At 39.8% G+C, this 23,284-nt stretch overlaps 1 protein-coding gene across 1 annotated transcript in view; it reads right to left on the bottom strand.

Moving 5' to 3' along the window:
• The window catches only part of LOC122811489 (sodium/potassium-transporting ATPase subunit alpha-1), a 990,310-nt gene that overhangs the window by 3,953 nt on the left and 963,073 nt on the right, over positions 1–23,284 (bottom strand). The gene's annotated exons all lie outside the window — the stretch shown is intronic.

Genomic DNA, 23,284 nt, shown 5'->3' with positions numbered 1-23,284 from the left:
TTTCAGCACTCCTGAAAGGAGCCCCACCTGTCCATCTCTGGATGCAGTCGAGTGCCACTTATCTTTGTACCCAGAGGCCTGGCAACAAATGGCAAAAGACAAATGGATACAAAGCATCATATCCAGAGGTTACTCCATCCCCTTTTCCTTCCCCGTTTCAAACATGAAAAAGATCCCAGACATTCCACCCAGTCAAAGGGAACAGGCAACATTAGAAATTCAAAAGTTGTTAGACAAAACAGTCAGCCAAATAGTCACCACAGACCAAATAGGATCCGGAACTTACTCAAGATTCTTTTTAGTTCCAAAGAAAATAGGGGACTGGAGACCAATTCTGGATCTTAGCAATCTCAACAAATCAGTAAGAAAGTCCAAGTTCCAGATGGTAACACTGTAGTCATACTCCCTTTTCTGGGACAAGACAATTGGATGTGCTCAATAGACCTCCAGGATGCATACTACCCCATAAAAATGGGCAGGCGATCCAGGAGACACCTGTGTTTTGGGGCCAGCCTTGCTGCAACCTTTTTGTGACATCCATGAATGTCAAATGCAACAACTACTTTGCCCTTATCCCCCCTCTGGGGGAATCATCAAGGGATGCACTTGTTCAGGACTGGCCCTCGGGTCTCCTCTATGCCTTTCCTCCCTTTCCATTAATACCCAAAGTTCTTCAGAAAGCCAATTCCTTGGGAAGGGACTTAATACTCATTGCCCCATACTGGCCTTGTCAAATCTGGTTCTCCTTTCTATGGCCTCTTCTTCGGGAAGAGCCTTGGATTCTGGACCCAGTTCCAGACCTTCTGACTCATGCATCAGGAACCCTTCATCCCTCCCTTCAGACCCTTAAATTGACAGCTTGGCTGCTCCAATTCCAACCATAGCCAGGCCTCCTAACCTTTCTTAATCAGTGAAACACATTCTAATGTCTTCTCATAAGGCTTCAACAAGAAAGATATATAGAAGCAAATGGAAAAGATTCTCAATATGGGCTTCTTGTAATTACATTGATCCCTTTACTGCCCCAGTCAATTCCATTCTAAAATTCCTGGCAAAATTATTCAATGAGGGTGCAGCTGCAGCTACTATTTTAGTTCAACTAGAAGCAATCTCCAGTTTTCATCTAGGCGAATCTGGCCTCAGTGTTATGTCTCATAGGCTATGCAAGACGTTTCTCAAAGGTACTTTATTACTACAACCATCTGTCACAGACCCCCCCCCCCCCCAGCACCATGGGACTTAAATTTCATTCTATCTCGTTTAATTATTGCTCCTTTTGAGTGAGCATTATCTTGAGAACTCAAGTTTTTGACATGGAAACTATTTTCTTGATAGCTATTTCCTCTGCTAGGACAGTGTCAGAGCTGCAAGCCTTGTTAATAAAGCCCCTTACTTTTCCACAGAGACAGGGTTTCCTTATGAACAAATCCTTCCTTTTTGCCTAAAGTATGTTCAGAGTCAAATTTGAACCAATCTATAGAGCTACCTGTTTTTTACCCAAATTACGAGAATAAAGCAGAATACATGTTACATCAACTGGATGTGCATAGACAATTACATTTCTACTTACACAGGACAAAGGACTTCAGAAAATCTGACCAGCTATTTATATCTTTTTCACATTCAAAGAAAGGTACTTCAGTCTCTAAAGTGACACTTTCAAAATGGCTTTCAGACTGCATAACCTTCATCTATAAATCTCAAAACAGAGATCTACTCAGAAGAGTTAAACCACAATCTACAAGAGCCATTGCAATCTCTTCTGCTTTTCTGGCTACACTACCAATTGATACCATTTGTGCTGTGGCAACATGGGCAAGACCACATACCTTTATCACTCAATACAAAGTCAATTTAGCCTCCAGGAACAGGGCCTCCTTTGGTTCCACAATTCTGAAAAATATTCTCCCTTGAGCCACCAAAGAAAGGTGGTGCTAGGGGCACTGTCCCATCCTGGTAAGAATGAAGGCGAGATAGGACAACAACACATAAAGAAGTTATGTACTCACCATAACGTTCCATGTGTGTTGTCCATCTTCACCTTCATTCTTACATCCCACCCTCCTTCCCCCAGCCATTTTTACTCCTGGAAGACCGAGGTTGTACAATTGGACATCATTATTCTCTGGCCTTCTTTATAGCTCTCTGAATTATTAAACTGCCCTTATTTTTCTTACTGTTATTATAACTGCAAACAAGAGCTGGGGAACTTTCCTGGTGCATGCTGAGATAGGGTTTAGCCATGAGCTAGTGGAAGACCTCGAGCTTGTATATAAAGGCTGAGTCAGATCCGAGGATCGGATCCAAACCCATCCTGGTAAGAATGAAGGTGAAGATAGGTAACACACATGGAACGTTGTAGTGAGTACATAACTTCTTTTTATATCTTCTGTCCAACTAAGAAAGTGCTTTAAACACCTGCCATAACTGGCACTACTAGGCAAAGCAGGCTTGTAAATGACATAGTTTATGAATAATGTTAACATGTAGTACGCATGTTAACTTTTTTCATAAACATGTAGTAGGCATTTCTATCACTGCATACAACCAAAACTAAATTTCATATAAAATTAACAAAACTGTATCTTAGCCAAAAAAAATGATGTATTTGTTTTCAAAAATGCAGTAACAAATGTGATCATCACTTAATAACTGGCTGTGACACAAACGGGGATAAGTAAATGTTGCAAAAGAATAGGGTAGCAACTCAGTTCAGAAGAAATGGGAAAAGCAGAGTACTCTGCTGCATTTCTGATAATGCTGCTGAAAACACTGCTGAAATACAAATTAAGGGGTGCAACAAAATGCTGCTTTATAATTATGAATTATGTAAGATATAAATATGTGAAACAGAGAAAAACAAAATATAACATTTGAAGAAAGCTTGCACAGATAATTGAAGACAGTTGTGCTATCATGCATTACACAGACAAACTGATGGACTGGACAATCTCACTTCAGTTCTATACACAGGCTGTAAACTTCAACCCTTATATATTTAAAATACAAGAAATGGGTACTGTCATGTGAATGTAATTACCATAACAGTTTTTGTTTATTTTTATTTTTTTGAGGAAAAGGTCAATGTAGTAATTGTGGTGATGTGAGGTTTTACCAGCTATGCCAGGAGAAATAGGGTAGTGGGTGAATAACATATGCCATATCTAGCTGGACTTTTGTAAAGAATTATATGTTATTTGTATATCAAACTGATTTGTACAGGTGCTTGTGTTGAAAATGTATTTTTAAAGTTGACTGTGTTAAAAAATGTACCAACAGGGGGTCCTGCTGGGCAGAAAAAGAAACATGCCTGTATGTCAGACTGTATTGTAACTGTGGAAATGAATGCTATAACAGAAAATACTGGAAGAAAAGAGGTTAATGTCAGTCCAATTAACTTTGAAAAATAGTCTAAAATTAAATTAAGTGGTATTCCATAAAGATTGAATCTTATAATTCTGATTGTAGCCAGAGACAAAATATATGTGAAGACAAGAACTAGGAATTTTGCTATATTGTCCTTAGCACTGAACTAAGTGCTACCCTGGAAGGGTGGAAATGTTGAAATGGTTTTATGGCTTCCAGATGCTATAACACATCTTAGCAAAGCTCTATCTCTGTGCATGGTAACACACGTACAAGATTCTGGTTCATTTTCTAGTAAAGGGGGTAGTATGGGAACCAGATGTCAGATTGATCTCATGCTGTAATCCAGTTTTAAAATGATGCCTTGATACTAGATGACACTGAAGTCTCAGAGCACTCTGTTTTTGAAACCTTACAAAGAAGGAAGACATCTCACCCATTTCATCTTGTCTTGCTTTAGTAAGTAACCAAGGAACAGTAGTTCTGTAGATCAGTCAGAAAAATATAGTGAGATTAGTTAAGTACTGTTTTTCTGTATCTGTCTAAATCTATTCATCTGTGTTATTTTAATATTTTCTGTGATTGAAACTCTGGTGTTTACTGTAAATACATATTTAGTATTTTCATGTTCTTTTATTATTTATAATTAAATATATTTAAACTATTCTTTGTGGTTGGTCCTTTAGAGAATATTTTAACCTTTGAGAGTACTTATATTTATTTGGTGACACTGTGGCCGCTCCTGAAAGCCTTACTGCATTGGTCAAACACTACCATTTGTATTATTATTAATTTCACTCAGTGTAATTGGGTACCCTTGTAACAGCCTTACAGTAGGTTGCTTTGGACTGTCCGGTGGCAGTAGCTACCTTATAGTCTGGGCAAAGGAGCATAGCTAATAAATCTGTGCCAGCCTTTCCCAGGTGTGCGTGTGTGTGTGTGTGTGTGTGTGTGTGTGTGTGTGTGTGTGTGTGTGTGTGTGTGTGTGAAAATCAAATCTCAAAGAGTGTGTGTGTCAGCTACTTGGAGCAAGGACACAGAGCACTGGTTTCACAGAGAAAGTGGTGGAGGACTTGTCTTGGACACTCGGCTGAAGACTCAACTCTACAGATGTGCCAGTGGGGAGTCTTATTGGGGGCCTAGAGAGAGAGAGGAAAACCCAGCCCCCAGACTGAGTGTGTTCCCTGTGTGCTCTTAAGGGAAATTGTGTTTGATGCAGAGAGCTGCATCTGGAAATAATGTGTATACCCATTTTTCTTCCAGGTGAATGTCCCTCACCAATGTCGGTGGTGAGGATTCAGGCTCCTTGATTACTGGCCCAGATGAGGGGTTGTCACAGTAATAATCATAAAATATGGGCTGTCTGACAGTTAACCAAGGGGGATTAATGTTATAAGCTATAAGTGGACTGATTCCTATAGTCTAAGGTGGAAGTGTAAAAGTGTGGGGTGAAAGGGGCAGCCACTCTGGGCTCCAGCTTCTAAGGGATGCAAAAATAACCCTGCAAATAACTTTTTTTAAACACAAAAGTAAATATTAGAAAATGATGCTTAATGCAGCTTTTTCCACTGTGAAAGAGTGATATATATTTGGTGCTGGCTGCAGCAACATTCAAAAATATTTAATTTGGTTTAAACTATAGTTTAGCATTATTTATTTTATTCTTTTTTTTCTTTTGCTGAGAGTGGGATGGAAGGAAGCCTGGAACTAACCAGCCAATATGCAGAAGAGAACAGATTCCTGATTTAGAGAAGTAACTGGACCATTGTGTGGGTGACTTGGTGCTACTACTGGGTAAGCACAGGAAGCAAGCTGCCCATACTGTGGATGTATGTAGAGTGAGTCAAAATATAAACTTTAGCCTTTGCTGGTACTATTACTTAAAGCGATGACAACTAATGTTGTGAAGATGGCAAAGTGTTAGGGGTTGCAATTTACCTTGCATTTGTGTCAGACGTGAAGCACTGTATCACTGCATTACCATCATTCAGAAATGCCAGCATTGCATTTGCAATCAGAACCAAACAGCAGAAGCAGTTTTCTTTTTTTTTTTTTTTTTTGTCTCTTCAACTTAAAGTTGAGTGAGGGTGTCAGATCAAGGGACAGTATAAGAGGCAAGAACAGCCACATCTCTGGTCCAGTGTTTGATTACCTCATCATCCATTTGCCTACTGTGTGACTGGGCAAGTCACTTAACTAGGCAGAGCTCCTAAGTAATTCCTGAAAGGGATACTTGTGTCTATTGGGCTTACCTGTTTAACAAATACATTAAATAAAAAATACTCACCAGTGTAGGTGTGACTATAACCAGCTACTTTCCCAATTATCTTGTTCCCCCTCCACTATTCAATGTACATTTCATGCTGCAGTTGGTAATGATGTGTGGTGGTAGTGTAAGTCATGGCAACAGCAGCACTGGCATGTAAGAACTGATGCATACTGGGTGAGTACTAGGCAAAGCAGCAGTAGCAGAATGTTCTTTCTTTTTCTTAGCAAGAACCACCTCCCAACCAAATTAAAGTAACTTAAAGGTAGACAACTTAAAAAAGTCAGCTATATAAAAGATACAGCAATTCCCTCAGTGCACTGTCAGTGTAAGCTATGATTATTCACCTGTGTCAGCTACGGATTCTGGAATGTTCTCAGGGAAAAAAATGGTGTGAGTTATCAGTGCTACAGTGATGGTGAAAATCTCCTGTTACAGTGCGTCTCACACAACAGTATGGTTTCCCTTTAGGAAGGATCACTGGTACAGTAATCATAACTTATGGACAGAATCCCAGACAGGAAAAGAGACACCAGGGAAGTGCACATTTATAGGATACATTGCAGCATGGATGTGTTAAAATCTATTATACCTTTAGTCTAGACATTCAACTTGCACTAATCTGTGAAAATGTGGACCTTCATCTATATGGAAGTTTCCAAGATGTCCTAAAATATCACATTTCTTAAACAAGCAGCTGAAGCAGCATCTGCCCTAATAGAATGATCTTTAAGTGTATCCTTCCATTTTTATTGCACTTACTGTAGATTAATAGAACACAACAGGCTATTCACTTACAATGACTCTGTTACTGACAGACTATGACAGTGAATCTGGTTATCTGAGGTCCGGAAATATTTGATCCTATCCATATACCTTACTTGCCAATAAACAAGGTTTACAGGAGCATTATGCCTAACTAAAGTAGATTAGAATCAGGTAAGACGTTATTTTAGCAACAAAGTTAAAGATAATTTTGATTGTCCTATAATTGTGAAAAACAGTGGTGTATATAACTCTGAAATTCTTCGCTAAATGGTGACAGACACCAAGAGGAGAATTTTCTAACGTCGGGCAAATCTGCAATGCAAATTGTGGCCTGCTACATATCACCCTCCATGACCCAGGGCCACCACTCCACCTTTCTGGAGACACTGGAAAACATGAAGGTCCTACCGAACACCCTGATATTGGGTGATTTCAATTACCCTACCATTAACTGGGAAAACTACTTAAGTACAAACTCCCAGGTCCAGCGCTTCCTGGAATTTATCAACTCAAATGCCCTGGATCAGTTGGTAAACTCCCCTACTAGAGGTGAAAACATGTTGGACCTGGTCATCACCAACATGGGTGACAGGTGTTCTGCACCGGAGGTCAACCCGTCACTGGTTAGATCAGACCATAAACTAATCACTCTGGATGTCCACACCACACTACCACCCCCAACCAAGGAAACCACAGTGAAAAACTTTTCTATAGCAAACTTCACCTTACTTAAGACAGAGGTGGTAAGTTTCACAGCCCCCGCGCAAAAGGATAACAGTGTCCAAGATGCAGGAACCTTTACAACGGCATTCTATGAGCACCTACATGGATGCATGGATCGTGCCATCCCTAGGAAAACCAAGACTCACTTCCCTAAGAGAGGGAAACCAGTCTAGTGGACCCCTGCCATAAACAGGCTATACAATAGAAGGAGGAAACTAGTTCAGAAAAAAAGCTAATCCAAAGAAGGAAAGACATCCTTAATCAGTATCAGTAAGAAACTAAGGTCCCTCATAAAATCATCCAAGGCTAACTTTGAAAGAAAAATAGCCAAGGATTCAAAAGATAACCATAAAGCCTTCTTTAGCTATGTCAAGAATCTAAGTGGCAACTCACAGATATGCTCTGAGCTAGTGCAAAATAGGACAAAATATACTGAACCTACTGATATTGCCAACATCCTGGCAGATAGATTCAGTGCAAATTTCACCCCCTCTCACCCCTAATAGGGCCCACAACAATACTGGAAAAGTGTAGTGTCCCAGAAATCACAGACACACAGGTGAAAACAACCCTTTCAAAAGCCAAAAGCACAGCGTCAATTGGGCCAGAAGGTGTCCCAGGCTGTATCTTGCACAAACTACATAACGAACTAACCCCCCACCTAAACACACTGTTCAACCTCAGCCTTTCCACATGCTATGTGCCCATAGAATGGCGCACAGCAATGGTTATTCTACTCCACAAAGGAGGGGCCACAACTGACCCTAGTAACTATTGCCCCATAAGCCTGACTAGCCTGGTCTGTAAGGCTATGGAGTGCATCATCATGGAATTCATTAACAAAGACATTGGGAACCTCCAAACACTTGACCTGACCCAGTTCAGCTTTGTTAAGGGCAGATCATGCCTACTAAACCTGGTTGACTTCTTTGAGACAGTCACCAAGGCCATAGATGAGGGAAAGGTGGTGTACACACCCTACCTTGACCTCGCCAAGGCTTTTGACACCATTTCCCACTCGGGAATTATAGAAAAACTCACCAGCCTGAACATAAACCCCTACGTCACGAGATGGGTTGCCAACTGGCTTACAGACAGAACTCACATGGTAAGAATAGTGGGCTCCAGGTCCGACTCTAAACCAGTCACAAGTGGTGTCCCACAAGGCTCGGTCCTGGGACCCCTACTGTTCCGCATATACTTCTCAAAGTACAGGCAAACACAGGAGGACTATGGCTAACCAAGTTCGCCGATGACAGCAAACTGGGAGCCATAATTGACTCTCCGGCTGACATGGACATTCTCCAAAAGGGCCTTACTGAGACAGACACCTGGTGTCAAAGTCATGGTCTCAAGCTAAATGCCAAAAAATGCATAGTCATCCCATTTGGGAAAAACAAAATAGCCAGGAATTACCACATAGGTGGCAGCCCCCTTAATACAGAAGTGGTAATAAGAGATCTGGGGACCCAGGTAGATAGTAATCTCTCCTTTGACAATCATATTGCCAAAGTAGTTAGGAAATCCTTCTATGTAGCCCATCTAATTACTAAAGGGTTCGCATCTAGAAATAAAGAGGTTATAGTGCCCCTCTACTCATCACTCATCAGACCCATCATAGAGTACAATGCCTCATTTGGGATGTACCTCACAAGACACTTCCAACAGTTGGAAAGACCACAAAAGTACCTCACCAAGAGGATTACTGGCCTCAAACATATGTCCTATGCAGCCCGACTGGAAAAACTCCTGCTGTACTCAGTGGCATATCGCTTACTCAGAGATGATCTCTGCCTGACTTACAAAGCCATTTCCAAATCAGAATTGATGGACATGCTCCACCTAAAGAAATCCAAGTCACTGTGAGCCACTCGCTCTAGTGAGCTAAACCTCGCCACAGCAATAAATAGAACATGCTGGAGGGATAGATTCCTGTCACAGAGACTCCCCATGCTTTGGAACAAAATTCCTAGCATTAGGCAGAGACCCTCACTAACACTCTTCAAGAGAAACCTTGATGAGTGGATGTGTAACAGAAAATACACCCCTGGGATCACTTCATTGGCTCTTCTTGACAGAGGCTCAGTTAATTAATCAATGGGGTGGTGAAAGCTGACACACGCTGGCTAGGCTTATAAATGCCCTCCGGCAGATAGCCTAGTACCTACCTATGAACCTACGGACATAAACTTTATGTCTGTTGAATCAGTCAACTTAATCTAAAGTCAGTTATTTCAGCATAAAATGTATTCTTTAGCTGGAGAGTCTACGTATTTGGGAAGCATAAAATGTAGAACACCTTTCAGGAAAAAAAAAAGCTTTAATGAAAGATGAGAAAAAATACGTGTATATTGAAAAGCAGACAAATGGACATTAATGAAACCATATAATTATCCTTTCACATAGAAATGATGGAGAAAATCAAGGGCATTAGGGAGAGAGATGACAAAGAAAACTCTTGTCTTACTTTCCTTGGAGCAGCATAAAAACCTTTTACATTTTACTATTAAGAATTCTATTGCAGAAAGTCTTGCTGTTTCTTTTAAGACATTATGGATTTCAATAGATAAAAAGCGTCGTATCTAAGAATTTTTATAGTAACACCAGATGTTCAAGGAGAGGTCACAGTAACAGGAAATCATAATGTGGGTTTTACCTTATATGCCTTCAGTTCCCATTAATACATTTTACCAGTCATGTGTCTTTCCCTATGAAGACTAAAGGCTATTCCAAGAGTTGTTATATTAAGAGGGAAAACTGGCACTAATATTCCACATATTCTCAAAAGATGAAAAAAATTTTATCATGTGAGCCTGGCATTTGAGAATTCTAAACAATAAAGTGACAGAATAAATTATTTTCCTAAATCTCTTAAAGGCCTTATCATCCTTGTCACAAGGAGAGGGATTAGCATTAACAGTGTTTTTTACTGCAGGAGAGTTTGTAACAGAAATAGCAGCAGAATCAGATGTGAGACGAAAAAATAAGTATAAGACTGAAAACTTTACAATATCTGTCTACTAGATTTTGCAGGCTGACTGTCAGGCACTTTGCAGGCATCGAGTAAACATCCTATAAATCTGGTAAGAGTAGAGTAACAACAGCTGATAGAGGAAATTCAAGTTACAATAAATCACAGTATTTTTAAAAAGGCTGGAATATCATTCTGCTACCACTGAAACATTTGATTTACTCTGGAAATAGTTTCAGAAAAAGACAATTCCTCTATAGGATATTCTGTGGAAACACATTCACACGAATCAGAATCTGGTACTTCAGCAGAAACAACACCGACTGCTATTTCCCAGTCCATTCCCTCTTTACCAGAAACTGAGAAACTCTTTTATTTTTATTAAAGGAATTCCAGTTAAAATGTAAAGTATTTAATGCCTGCAATTAACCCTGAACCAATCAAATTAAATATTCCTTATCTACAGAAACAGAGCATGAGGAAGTTAACCGCTTAACTTTTCGTTTCTTTTTCCTATGGTAATCCTTAGAAGGAGACTGACTCTTGGAGAGATCTTCATCTCGGAAAAAGGTTTCTTGATCTAGCCATGCATAGAAGCACTTCCTGCTCCCTCTGCTGAGACTGGCAAGACTGGCTCTCCCATGCCTGCCAAAGGCACATGAACAGCCACAAAAGTTATGTCTAACCACCTTTCCTTTGGGGCTGAAGGGACAACAACAGAAAGCCTTGGGGACAAAAGCAAATCATCTGTGGAACCAGAAATAGCCACAAAAAAGTCACCCATCACAGGCACAGAAGGAGCCTGTGTGTAGGTAAGAGCTCTTTAATTCATTTCTTTAACTTGGCTCAGGAGGACAGTTGAACAGTGGGACCAGTATGCTGCTTCACAGTTCTGCTGGAAAAGGAGCCTGAATCACGGTTAGTGAATCTGGCAGTAGTCAGTAACAGGTAAGTTGTCAAGACAAGTGATATCAAGCAAAATACAGTGACAGATCAAACAAACCCTAACTCCTGTCCACAAATAATAATTCCAACTAAAAAAGCACAAACATTTTTCATAAAAACTGTCGCAATTAGCTAAAGCAATAATAGTTAGAAATAGATGGTATAATGTCTGACAGGCAAGCTTGTCTTGAGACAATCCCTAAAAACACTGAACGCAGATAAAAATACTGTTCGAGTGAAAAACAGCAACATTTTTTTCAGTAAAATAATTATTGTATAAGGTTTTCCCTGAAGGAAACTTATTTGCCCATCAAAGGAAGATAGCAAGCTGACAGTTAATCCACTGAACCTGCAAAAAAGTGCTCTTTAGGCAGCAAAAAAAAAAGTACTGAATGTGTTGGTGCTGAGACTTCTGATTTTCTCCCATAGGATGGCTCTGGAAAACTGGACAGGTGTTATATCCTAGGCAGGATATAACTCATGAAGCTAAGGATACTAAGACAGTGATTTAATGAATGAACATCATGTTTTAACTGGGTCTATATTAGAACATCGACTTTTTAAAATGTTGAATGTTCTAATATCGACCCCTATTCAGCGAACGCTGACAATATCGAACATGCAGAACAGCGAATTTTTTCCCAGGGAAAAAAATTGCTGTTCCGACCCACATACACACAACACAAGCACACCAAACAAATAGCAATCCACATACATACACCTAAAATCCTACATATAACCCTACACTAAACTCTATATACACCACTAGCTATCCACTTACCTTAACCCAAACCCTAACCCTAAGGTCCATCACTATCGCACACTCACCTCACCCGCACCCTAACTCACCTATCCCACCCTAACCCTCACGTCCACACAATCGCACACTTACCTGACCTGTGCCCTAACTCTAACTCATCTACCCCGTGCCCTAACCCTCACATCCACACAATCACACACTTACTTGACCCTGACCCATAACTTTCCACCACAGTGCTGAAAATAGTGAAGCCACAGGAACGGCCAACCAAATTCCTTCCCTAGGAAGAAATTCGGTGTTCTCCAGCTTCGCTATTTTCAGCGTTCACTGAATAGGGGTCAATATTAGGACATTCGAAGTTGTGAAACTTCGATGTTCTAATATAGACCCATTTTAACCCCCAAAAATGTATGTGATGCTACTAAGTCAAACCTGACTATCAAAGCAAGTACCAAGACACCTGCAGGGAGTGAGGGAAAAGCCTGACGGGTGTTCACCAGCACTAATTCTTTCAGGGTTAAGATATGGGCATTTCCCTCCCTGGCTAACAGACCATGGTGGAGGCCAGAAGTTCCCACACAGAAAGTTAAATGACAGAGGGACTGTAGGCTGATTATCCGCAGTGAAGGGTGAACATGTGAAGGCATGCATACAGAGAGACATCACTGACATCACAGCAAACTGCTGGGGAGACATTTAAAGGGACTACAGAAAAACAACAGAAAAATATTAATTCAGTCAAATGGCACTGTACAAATGTTCATTTATATTTTCTCTCTGCTTTCTACAGAAAATAAGGTGGGGCAGCAAGATATAGTAGGTGGTTGGTGAGAGACACAAAATAAGGAAAAAAATGGTTTGCAATTTATAATTACTGATGCCCTTTAATTGTGGGAGTAGAAGCATTTTCAGATAAAGCTGCTGACTGAAATACTTTATCTACCACTTCACTCATATTACTGATCTCAGTGTAAAAATGCCAGTGGCAGTTTTGGTCTCTCTGAATGTTTTCACTGAAGTCACAGTAATATTGGAAAACTATACTTACTTAACTGAATGATTAAAGTAATACAAAATCTGCCATATTTAGATATGAGGTATACAATGTTAATGCTAACGAGCCAACCACAGTGATATATATATGTCATATGGTACACAGATCTATAATTCAGTTTGAATATGCACTTCAATGAAGCCAGACCACATCTTCAGTGTTTGTGTCTCATCCACTTGCATGTACATGGCACCATAAGGGAAGACATGTTTGCAGAACATTGGAAATACATTTGTAGAAGTGAATAAATATATCTGCTTTCAAGAGATGGTCGTCTTGGAAGTACAGAAGCATAATTCTCAGCAGAAAAAAATGGTCTATGGGTACCTCCTGGAATTTTCTTGCTACATGGAAATTTTGCAGAAAACTAGGAGCTTTGGATCCTGACATTCTCACTGTCCACATACTAGATAAGAAGCCTGAAAAAGTACAGTGTGCTACATTTCTTCTTGTTTCTGCAAAAGAAGCCTTAAACATATTTAACTTTCTTGTTTTTTTTTTACTTTCCTTGAAGAGTAGAAAGACACACTAGAAGCATTTACCAAGAACTTTAGGAAATGTTGTGAGCCCAGAAATAATTTGCTATTTTTCATTTGTTCTTTACAAGAACATAAAGTCCTTTGTTACTGATCTGAAGGACACAGCCAAACACTGTGAATTTGATGACTCGTATAATTCATCAATAAGATAAAAATAATGAAACAAGGTGCAGGCTTTTAAAAGAAACAGGCACAATCTTATCAATAGTGAACAACTAGCAAAACCAGAAAACTGCAAATGGTAGGACAACAGGAAAAATTACCAGGATCCAAACACTAATCCAATAATTTAATAAAACCTCTAGCGCCTCGGCAATAGCCTTCAAAGGAATATCTAACTATTGGATTAGTGTTTGGATCCTGGTAATTTTTCCTGTTGTCTACAATGATCTTATCAATAGCTGTGGATAATTGCACAGGAAGTGAAATTAATAAATTAACTGAGAAGACAGGTGTATGAGATAAAATGTGAGTTAAATTAAATGTCAAAAATGAGACACAAGTTTTATAAAATAAATATCTCAAAGAAGATAGCCATGGGAGAATACAAAATGGAGTTCACAGAAAACACTGGCAATTAAAATTCAAGCCTTTTATTGTAGATGTAGCTATATGCATAACAGGAAGCGCTGTCCTGCATTTAATCAGTTTTGCAAGTCTACGGTATATGCCTAAATGCAAAATCTGATGTGCTCAAAAGAATTTTGCATGTGTTGCTCAAAAGTAACATGAAAACGTGGAAACAGGCTTCTCACTGGTACTACTGAGCTGAAAACAGCTCATAAATGACAGAATGTTGAATATAAACTAGTTACATATGCAAAACATAATGTGCCACATAATATCTTTAAAGCATGAAGATTACAAGGTACACAAGACAGAACTTTATGGAAAATGTTAACCTATCCTAGCCACTGTGATCTAGTAGTTGTTTAGAAATTAAAGTCTGAGTACAAAAATAAAAAGTATAAAATTCATTTCAAACTTTCAAGTAAGTGCTAATAATAATTTTGTTTATTTGGCTTGTGAGAATCTAGGAATTGTTAAAAAATTCAAACTGTAAAACCAAATGCATAAATGAAAATAATTAGTCGCACAGTCATAAAAGTATCCCAGATTCTGTGCAGAGCTGTATCAATGATATCCTGTATGGATGATTATGGATTTATTTATAGGTTTAGGAAGTTTGCCATGTGAACATCATACACAAATGAAACCCAATATAGTCCCAGTCGTATATGCTCCAAAGAAAGTACTAGCACCTCTCAGGATTAAAGCAAACTATGGAAAGCTCAGATGTCATCAGGATCAATCAGGATCAAAAGAATGTATGAAAAGTATGGTTACTCCTGTAAAACAAGATAAGGTTCACATCTGTATTCCTCTGCAAGATCTCAATAAAATGTTTAAAAGACAGTATATTCCACTGCAGGCAGTTGAAGAAACTGTATGTAAATTAGGGTATATAATGCTAGATTCCATTTTGTCTACATTTAGTATACTATTACAAAGGTACAGATTCCTTAGACTTCTGTTTCATATCTGATCAGCATTAGGAGTGTTCCAAAGAGTTTTTGCACAGGAAAATGAAGGCTTTGTAGAATATGAATGGCCAAAGTATGTGCTTAGGGAAATTGAGTATGTGACAATCTGCATGCATTAAGATGGACTTTGTACTGCGAACTCTGAGTAAACTGTGAATAGTGAAAAAGTACTGAAAAACAGGAGCCTGCTTGAAAGCCAGGAAATGTGCCTTATATGGAAGTGTATCCGATTTTCTTTCTCTGCCTAGAGATGTAGTAATGTGAACTGCTTTAAGCCTATGGGTAAACCACTGATTGGTTAATTGTCTTTTGCACTAATTTAATTGGTCTAGTTTATATTTTTGTACTGTCAGCAGTATCACCAGCATATAAGCTTATGCATTCCTTTGTTTGGGGAGTCTCCCTGGTACTTCCATGAGGCTCCCACATGTGTGTAATAAATATCACTGAAAGAGAGGAAGAAGTGTCTTATCTTCATTTAAGGTAAAATGTTAAATGCAACAATTGGTGCCGTTTACTCGGATCTGAATTGACAACAGCTGTGGCAGTTGGGGATTGAATTAAATACTGCTAGTGAAAGGGCCCATGACAGAATTTTCTGTTCTGGCAGTGTTTCTTTCATTTCCTGTACTTGCCTGCTTTAAAAATTTGGTATTGTTAATTTTATAGAAATGTAATAATTCCTCTCATTCAGTTGTTTTGAGGTAAGTGGCATGCATTTCTTTTCTAGTATTGATTGTGCAGTATGAGAGTGGGTTAAAATGAAAAACTGGTGACATAAGAGTGAAAGGAGATACGAGAGTGAGGAAAACAATGTTTACAAAACGTCACAGCTAAATCTGTAAATACAGTATAACTTATTGTGTGAAAATGGGAGCAAGTGTGGGAACCATAAAAGAGCCAGAAAGAGGTACACCAGCTGGTTATATGTATTTTTGTGTGTCCCGGGACAGTTGTATGTTTATAAGTCAGTGGGTCACCCTCACTAAGGGTGATGGTGAACTCGCCTTTCCAGAAAATGGTAGTTTTAATAAAAGTATTTTGCTTAATCTCCAAGGAAAGTTAAGGAAAAAAGGGAGAAGAATACCAGGGTTGTGCTGGGAAGCATGTAATGATTGGATGACAGAGGTGAAAGAAAGAGAAAAGGATTTGGTTATTAGTAGTCTAAAGGATAATCAGCAGAAATTAAAAGAGCAATTGTGGGAATTACAACATACTACTAGTAATTTAGATGTAGTAAACGGTAAATGCTTGAAGGACCCACCCTTTAAGGGGCTTTATCCTGTAAAGGAATTAGCTAAATTGCAGATAACTGAATCATCAGAAGACGATAATGCCTGGCTCTCCCCACCACTGACTGCAAAACCGATTGCACCCCTGCAGTATCAGCCCCCCTCGCTCAACAAGGAGCCGAAACACAGCAGCCAGATTCCACCACTAAAGATTCCACCCCTAGAGAGAGGGAAAACAAGCTGCGGACAGTCAGTCTAGTGAAGCTGATCCAGAAACAAGCGATAGAAAAAAGGGACCAAGAACTCATAGTAAGACTCATAAAGAAGCAAAAGCTGTAATATATTTTAAAGCTAAACCCTATTATAAAGAAAAAGGGAAGTGACATTTACACAGACTAATGCATTTTGGCCAGTTCCCCGCTATAATTGACAGTGGGGATGGATATTTTGGGCCAGATAAATTTAATCCAGATTCAGAATCGGAGTCGTCAGATGATGACAGATTGTTACCTTTGAGGGAGGTACCTAACCCAGCCAATGATAGAAGTGCACAGGAACCACCGACCATTGTAGTACCTAGGGCGTGGTCGGCGGTTGATTTTCAAGCCATTACCAAATCACTACTGCCCATCCGTACTAATCCAGCTAAGTTCCAGAGTGTGCTGGCAGGACATATTTTTTTACAAAATCCTACAATAGAAGAAGTCAGGGCAGTTCTTCAGTATGCCATACTGGCTGATCTAATGAAACGGATTTGGGCCCATGCTAATGTCCCTACTCCAATTCCAAAACATGATGCACAAGGAGATAACGGGTTTGAAGTGGTCAGACAGCCAATAGTAGATGCTATTCCACCCACACCCAACTGGTCTAAAATCAAGTCAGTTCTTCAAAAAGAAGACAAACCTGTGGACGAGTATTTAAATCATCTCACTGAAGCCTTTGAGGCTTACTCTGCTTACCCAAAACCTACCGAAGGACCAGCACAGAGAGGATTGTCGGCTGCCTTCGTAGATGGGTTACACCCACAAGTATGGGATAAGTTAAAGGAAGTATGTTTAAACTGGCCTAGTCTTGGACTGCATGAATTAGTCACACAAGTGCAATACCTCTCTGACCACTTAGCACAGGAAAAAAAGGACTTACAGGAAAAATTGGTTAAAGTGCAGATTCAGATGTGTACTGCCTTTGGGCAGCGTGGACAGGAAGGACGAGGACGGAGAAGAGGGAGAGGTGGACGCCAAGGGGCAGGAATCCAAAATAGACAAAACTGGCAGGAAACATGATCAGCCCTACCCCAAAGCTATAATAATCAGACGGAGTGTTTCAATTGTGGCCAAGTAGGCCATTGGAGAAATGAATGTCCGTATCTGGCAGAGCAACCTGCCCCACCCACTGATACGTCACCTCAGTGGAATTCTAATTGGCCAGCATCCAATCGGCAGCCATCACAATAAAAGTTCCCTGAACAAAGACAACAGCAGTTGTGCCCTTTCATCCCTGTGGATCAAGATGGACCACATGTTATGTTACTTGTCAAAAGTAAACCATACCCATTTTTGATTGACACTGGAGCAACCAAATCTATGTTAGCTGGCAAAGCAGCAATAAATGTCCCCCTCTCCAATAACATAACTAGAGGGGTAGATGTCTCTGGTATCCTATTGAATATTCTGAAACCGTCCCAGTCCCAGTAACTTTGGAACCTTTTCAAGACAATCATGCATTTTTAGTAGGACCCTCAGCACCTTTAAATTTACATGGAAGAGATTTGCTCTGTAAGATGGGAGCAACCATCTTCTGTACAGCTGAACAAGTATATTTACAAGTACATTCAGATAAACAAGATAGTATTTTGTCTACTTTAAATGAAAATGTCACTCTGCACACAATATGTATGCAGTCTGACCTCGATAAAAATAAGCATTTAAATTCATTACCCTCTCATCTATGGACCACTCATGATAATGATGTTGGGTTTCTGATTTCAGCCACTCCTGCAAAAATAACCTTAAAACCCAGAGCAAGGTTACCTCGGGTAACACAGTACCCTTTGACGGTAGAGGCTACATCTGGTATTGCCCCCATCATTTCTGCCTTGGTACAACAAGGAATTATAGTACCTACAACAAGTCCATGTAATACTCCAATTCTACCGGTAAAGAAACCTGGTAAACAAGCTTACAGATTTGTTCAAGACTTGCGAGAAGTCAATAAAGCTGTCTTGCCTGTTTTTCCAATCGTACCAAACCCAGCTACGATTTTAAGCTGCATCCCACCTACAGCACATTGTTTTATGGTTATAGATATCTCATCAGCTTTCTTCTCTATCCCAGTACATTTAGATAGTCAGTATTTGTTTGCATTCACTTATAAGGGCCAACAGTATACTTGGACCCGACTACCCCAAAGATATGTAGAATCTCCAACCCTATTCTCTAGAGAGATGCACAGACAACTGCAGGATTTACAGTTACTACCACATTCAGTACTGGTCCAATATGTAGACAATATTCTTATAGCTTTACAAGATACTAAGTCTTGTATAGAGGACTCACTTTTAGTTTTAAAGTTTTTAGCTGAACGAGGTTTTAAGGTAAATAAATCTAAACTGCAGTTCTGTCAAGAAAAGGTACAATACCTGGAGCACATAATTTCTGTGGGTTCACGTCAAATACTTCCAAGTAGAATTACCTCCATTTAGACTGCCCCCCGCCCTGAGACAACTCAGGGGTTCCTCGGCCTAGCAGGTTATTGTAGACAATGGGTGCCCAATTTTTCAGAAATTTCAGCCCCTCTGTTACAGCTTCTAAGAAAGGAGGTCACAGACCCTCTGCCTTGGTCCCCTGAACATGAAAAGACCTTTCAGGCTATTAAAATTGCACTGATAAACCAACCTTCCCTAGGGCTCCCAGATTATTCTAAACCCTTTGTTTTCTTCTGTTGTGAAAGAAATAAAACTGCCTTGGGCCTGCTGGCACAAGCGCATACGGGAGGCTATCGGCTTATAGCATATTACAGCACTCAGTTAGACTCTGTTGCTTCTGGCTATCCACCCTGTTTACGAGTGGTGGCAGCTGCTGCTGTTTTAATTGAAATGGCAGCACCATTGACTTTAAGACATGACACTATACTAGCAGTACCTCATACGGTGCAAGTGTTACTCTTAAAATCAAAAACACAGTATCTTTCTAATGCTCGCCTCACTAAATATGAGTTAAGTTTATTAAGTAATCCCGCTGTTCAAATTACACATTGCCCACCACTAAACCCTGCTTCAATGATTCCAACTAGCGACGAGGGTGAACCACATGACTGAGTACTTGTTAACACTGTTCTTTCTCCTAGGTTAGATTTGCAAGATGTTTCTTTGCTTAATCCTGATTTAGTTATTTTTGTAGATGGGTCCTGTTTGTGAAATAATCTTGGTGAACTCCAGGCTGCGTGGTCAGTCTGCTCACCATCTGAAGTCTTACAAACTGGACAATTACCACCTGGCACTTCCACACAACCACGGAATTAGTGGCACTTTCACATGCATGTAAAATGGCCAAAGACAGATCTGTTACTATTTATACTGATTCACGTTATGCCCATGGCGTTGTTCATGATTTTGGTACCTTATGGAAGGAAAGGGGGTTTTTGACATCCTCTGGGGCACCAATTAAAAATTACCTGTATATTGATCACCTCTTACAGGATTTATTATTACTTTCTAAAATTGCTGTTGTCAAGTGTGCGGCTCACCAGTCTAACGACTCCCTAGTAGCCAAGGGAAATAATCTGGCTGACTGGGCTGCCAAGCAGGCTGCTCTTTCATATACTGTTCAGGGACAATTTCTGCAGCCTATCTTACAAACAGTTACTTTTGACACTACTGTTTTAAAAACTTTACAAAGTGAAGCATCGGAATCAGAAAGAAAAACATGGCTGGCCCAAAGTTGTTTCAAACGTTCTGATTCAATTTGGCAGCATACTGATGGCAGATTAATTTGCCCAATAACTATGTTAAATTCTCTTATAAAAGCATATCATTTGCCAGCTCATGTAGGGGTACAAGCATTAATCAAACAAATCCAGAAGGATTGGTTCACCCCAGGACTTTCTGCTTCTGTGCAACATTTTTTGAGCACATGCTCCATTTGTTTACAGCATAACATTTCAAAAGGCACTTTGAGTCCCGCTCAACCAGTGCCAAAACCAATGGCACCATTTTGTGCCTTACAGTGGGACTTTATAGAACTCCCACCTCGTACTCGTTTTAAATATGTTTTGACTGTTGTTGATATTTTCCGGGGTGGTTAGAAGCCTACCCATGTGCTAAAAACGATGCTATTTCAGTTGCAATCAAATTGTGTTTTGAATTGATACCTCCTTTTGGTGTTCCTTGTCAAATATACTCTGACCGTAGAACGCATTTTACTGCTAAGTTAGTTGAATCCTTGTGTACCATGCTAGGCATTACTTTGAAATGTCATTGTCGGTATAGACCACAGGCAACAGGTATTATTGAATGTATGAATCAGACCGTGAAAACTAGACTTGCTAAAGTCACTTTAGAATCAGGCTTAACTTGGATGCAGGCCTTACCACTAGCCTTACTTTCTACGCAAGCACAACCGCATCCTACTAAGGGTCTTTCTCCACATGAAATTCTCATGGGTCGCCCTCTGCATATGCCCATGATGCCACCACCACCCTTTTCTGAATATGATGCATTTGATAATGATATTCTCTTGTACTGCAAATCTCTTGTTTCCTTCCTACAGTTTCACGACCGACAAGTAGCAGCTGCTCAACATCTTCCAGATCCTTTCCTATCATCTGCCTACAACCAGGAGATTGGGTTTACATTAAGTCCTTTTCTAGAAAAACAGCACTCCAGCCACACTTGGAAGGGGCCTTTCCTGGTTCTTCTGACAATGTCATCTGCTGTGTGACTGCAAGGATCTCCAACCTGGATACACATTTCACACGTCAAAAAAGTTGTGCCGTCCGAAGACCAACAGCCTTTATCTTTTTCGACTCCAGATTCTCCTCCCATTGCTACTCGTACTCAAAGTAGAACTGTTCCAGTACCTGACGATGCCTAACATTTACCCTTTTGGAAAACTCCAAGCTCCTGACACTACGCAGACTCAACAACCATTTTCACAAAAATACTGGACAGCCATTTTGGTGGTCATTCTTGTTGTACTGTTATTTTTAATGTGGCCATTTTTATTTCCTGCTCCATCGACGCATTACACCAAGCAAGCTATTTGGCATCCACCTTTCAACACCTACCAAGCTATTACATTTGCCTATGCATCATCCCTTAATGTCTCTGACTGTTGGATCTGTACTGCTTTACCTACTGTTCATGGGGAATTGATGCTAAGTACAGTCCCTTTAAGGGCTAATGAAACCTGGACAAATCTGATCTATGACACCAAAAAAATGTCACTTCAAAAGACAGGATAGCATTACATCTGTTTAACCGTCAAAATGGAACTGTGTGTTTTCAGAAATTTGGTAAATTCAAGGTAGGATGGAGTTTTTGTAATGTGACAGTTCCCTACAGGTGTAATAATAACTTCTCCTACTGTAACACGACCTACGATTCACTTTGTGAACTGGTGCCTTTAACATACAAAGAGGTAAGAAATAATTCAGTCCTATATCAACAGTTGGGATTGATCGATAAGAAAGTGTTTCATTCTGAACAAGGTTATATAGATAGCAATATCACCACTAAGGTGGAATATTGCTACTTTGTGTGTGGTAAAAGAGCCTATAAATGGCTAACAGGAAACTGGTCTGGTAGCTGTTTCTTCAGTTATTTAGTTCCAGCCATCCGACATACATCTGCTTTACCTCAAGGAAAAATTTGGAATGTTCAAGAGGTTAAAAAGCCTGCCAATCTGGTAGGCCAAATTGACGCTTCATGGATTTATCATCATGAGTTAGCTCATGCTGGCACTAAAGGACTATCTCATATGGATTTGGGTGATGATGTCATATCGTGGGCTGGTATAATTCCAGCATACAGAGCAGTAAAATCAATTTGGGAACTGAGAAAACTGTCCAAATTGTTTGAAGTATTAAGCAATGCCACATTTTCTGCTTTAGAACTAGTGACTGATGAACTGGCTGCTATGAGAGCTGTAGTCCTCCAAAATCCTATGGCTCTCGATTTCACCCTAGCGGCGAAAGGTGGAACTTGCGCTTTAATCCAGAAAGAGTGTTGTATGTTTATTCCTGACAATCAGCACGAAATTGAAAGTTATCTCAAACTCATTCAGAGAATCTTCGAACTCTCTAAGGCCAAGGAGGCCAATAACTCAACATGGGCATGGTTAACCAACCTGTTCTCAAGTTGGGGAGGTGGATTATTGAAGTTAATTTTATTAATCGCAGTATTAGCTCTTATTGCTTTTCTTGTGTTTTTAATCAAAGCATTGATTTTGAAATTAAAGTATTTTAAGACTACTAAAAAGGTGCCAAAGTTTTATATGCATGCAGTCATAAATATGGATGAGGAAATAAAAATGTGTGACAATGTTGAAGGAACCAGCCACGCGGTTATGTTAGACTTAGGGCAAATGTATAATAAACTAAATGGTGATGCTTACACAGCATCAAATGGGGGATTGTAGAATATGAATGGCCAAAGTATGTGCTTAGGGAAATTGAGTATGTGACAATCTGCATGCATTAAGATGAACTTTGTACTGAGAACTCTGAGTAAACTGTGAATAGTGGAAAAGTACTGAAAAACAGAAGCCTGCTTGAAAGCAGGAAATGTGCCTTATATGGAAGTGTATCCGATTTTCTTTCTCTGCCTAGAGATGTAGTAATGTGAACTGCTTTAAGCCTACGGGTAAACCACTGATTGGTTAATTGTCTTTTGTACTAATTTAATTGGCGTAGTTTATATTTTTGTACTGTCAGCAGTATCACCAGCATATAAGCTTATGCATTCCTTTGTCCAGGTAGTCTCCCTGGTACTTTCCATGAGGCTCCCACACCTGTGTAATAAATACCACTGAAAGAGAGGAAGAAGTGTCGTCTTCATTTAAGGTAAAATGTTAAATGCAACAGCTTGCAATGTACTGAAGCATAAATGATGATCTA

The sequence above is a fragment of the Protopterus annectens genome, chromosome 9.part0, assembly GCF_019279795.1.
Source record: "Protopterus annectens isolate FY-2018-M chromosome 9.part0, PAN1.0, whole genome shotgun sequence".
Taxonomy (NCBI): Eukaryota; Metazoa; Chordata; order Ceratodontiformes; family Protopteridae; genus Protopterus; species Protopterus annectens.
The sequence above is the reverse complement of the archived record's forward strand: the minus strand, read 5'-3'. Positions and strand labels throughout refer to the sequence as shown.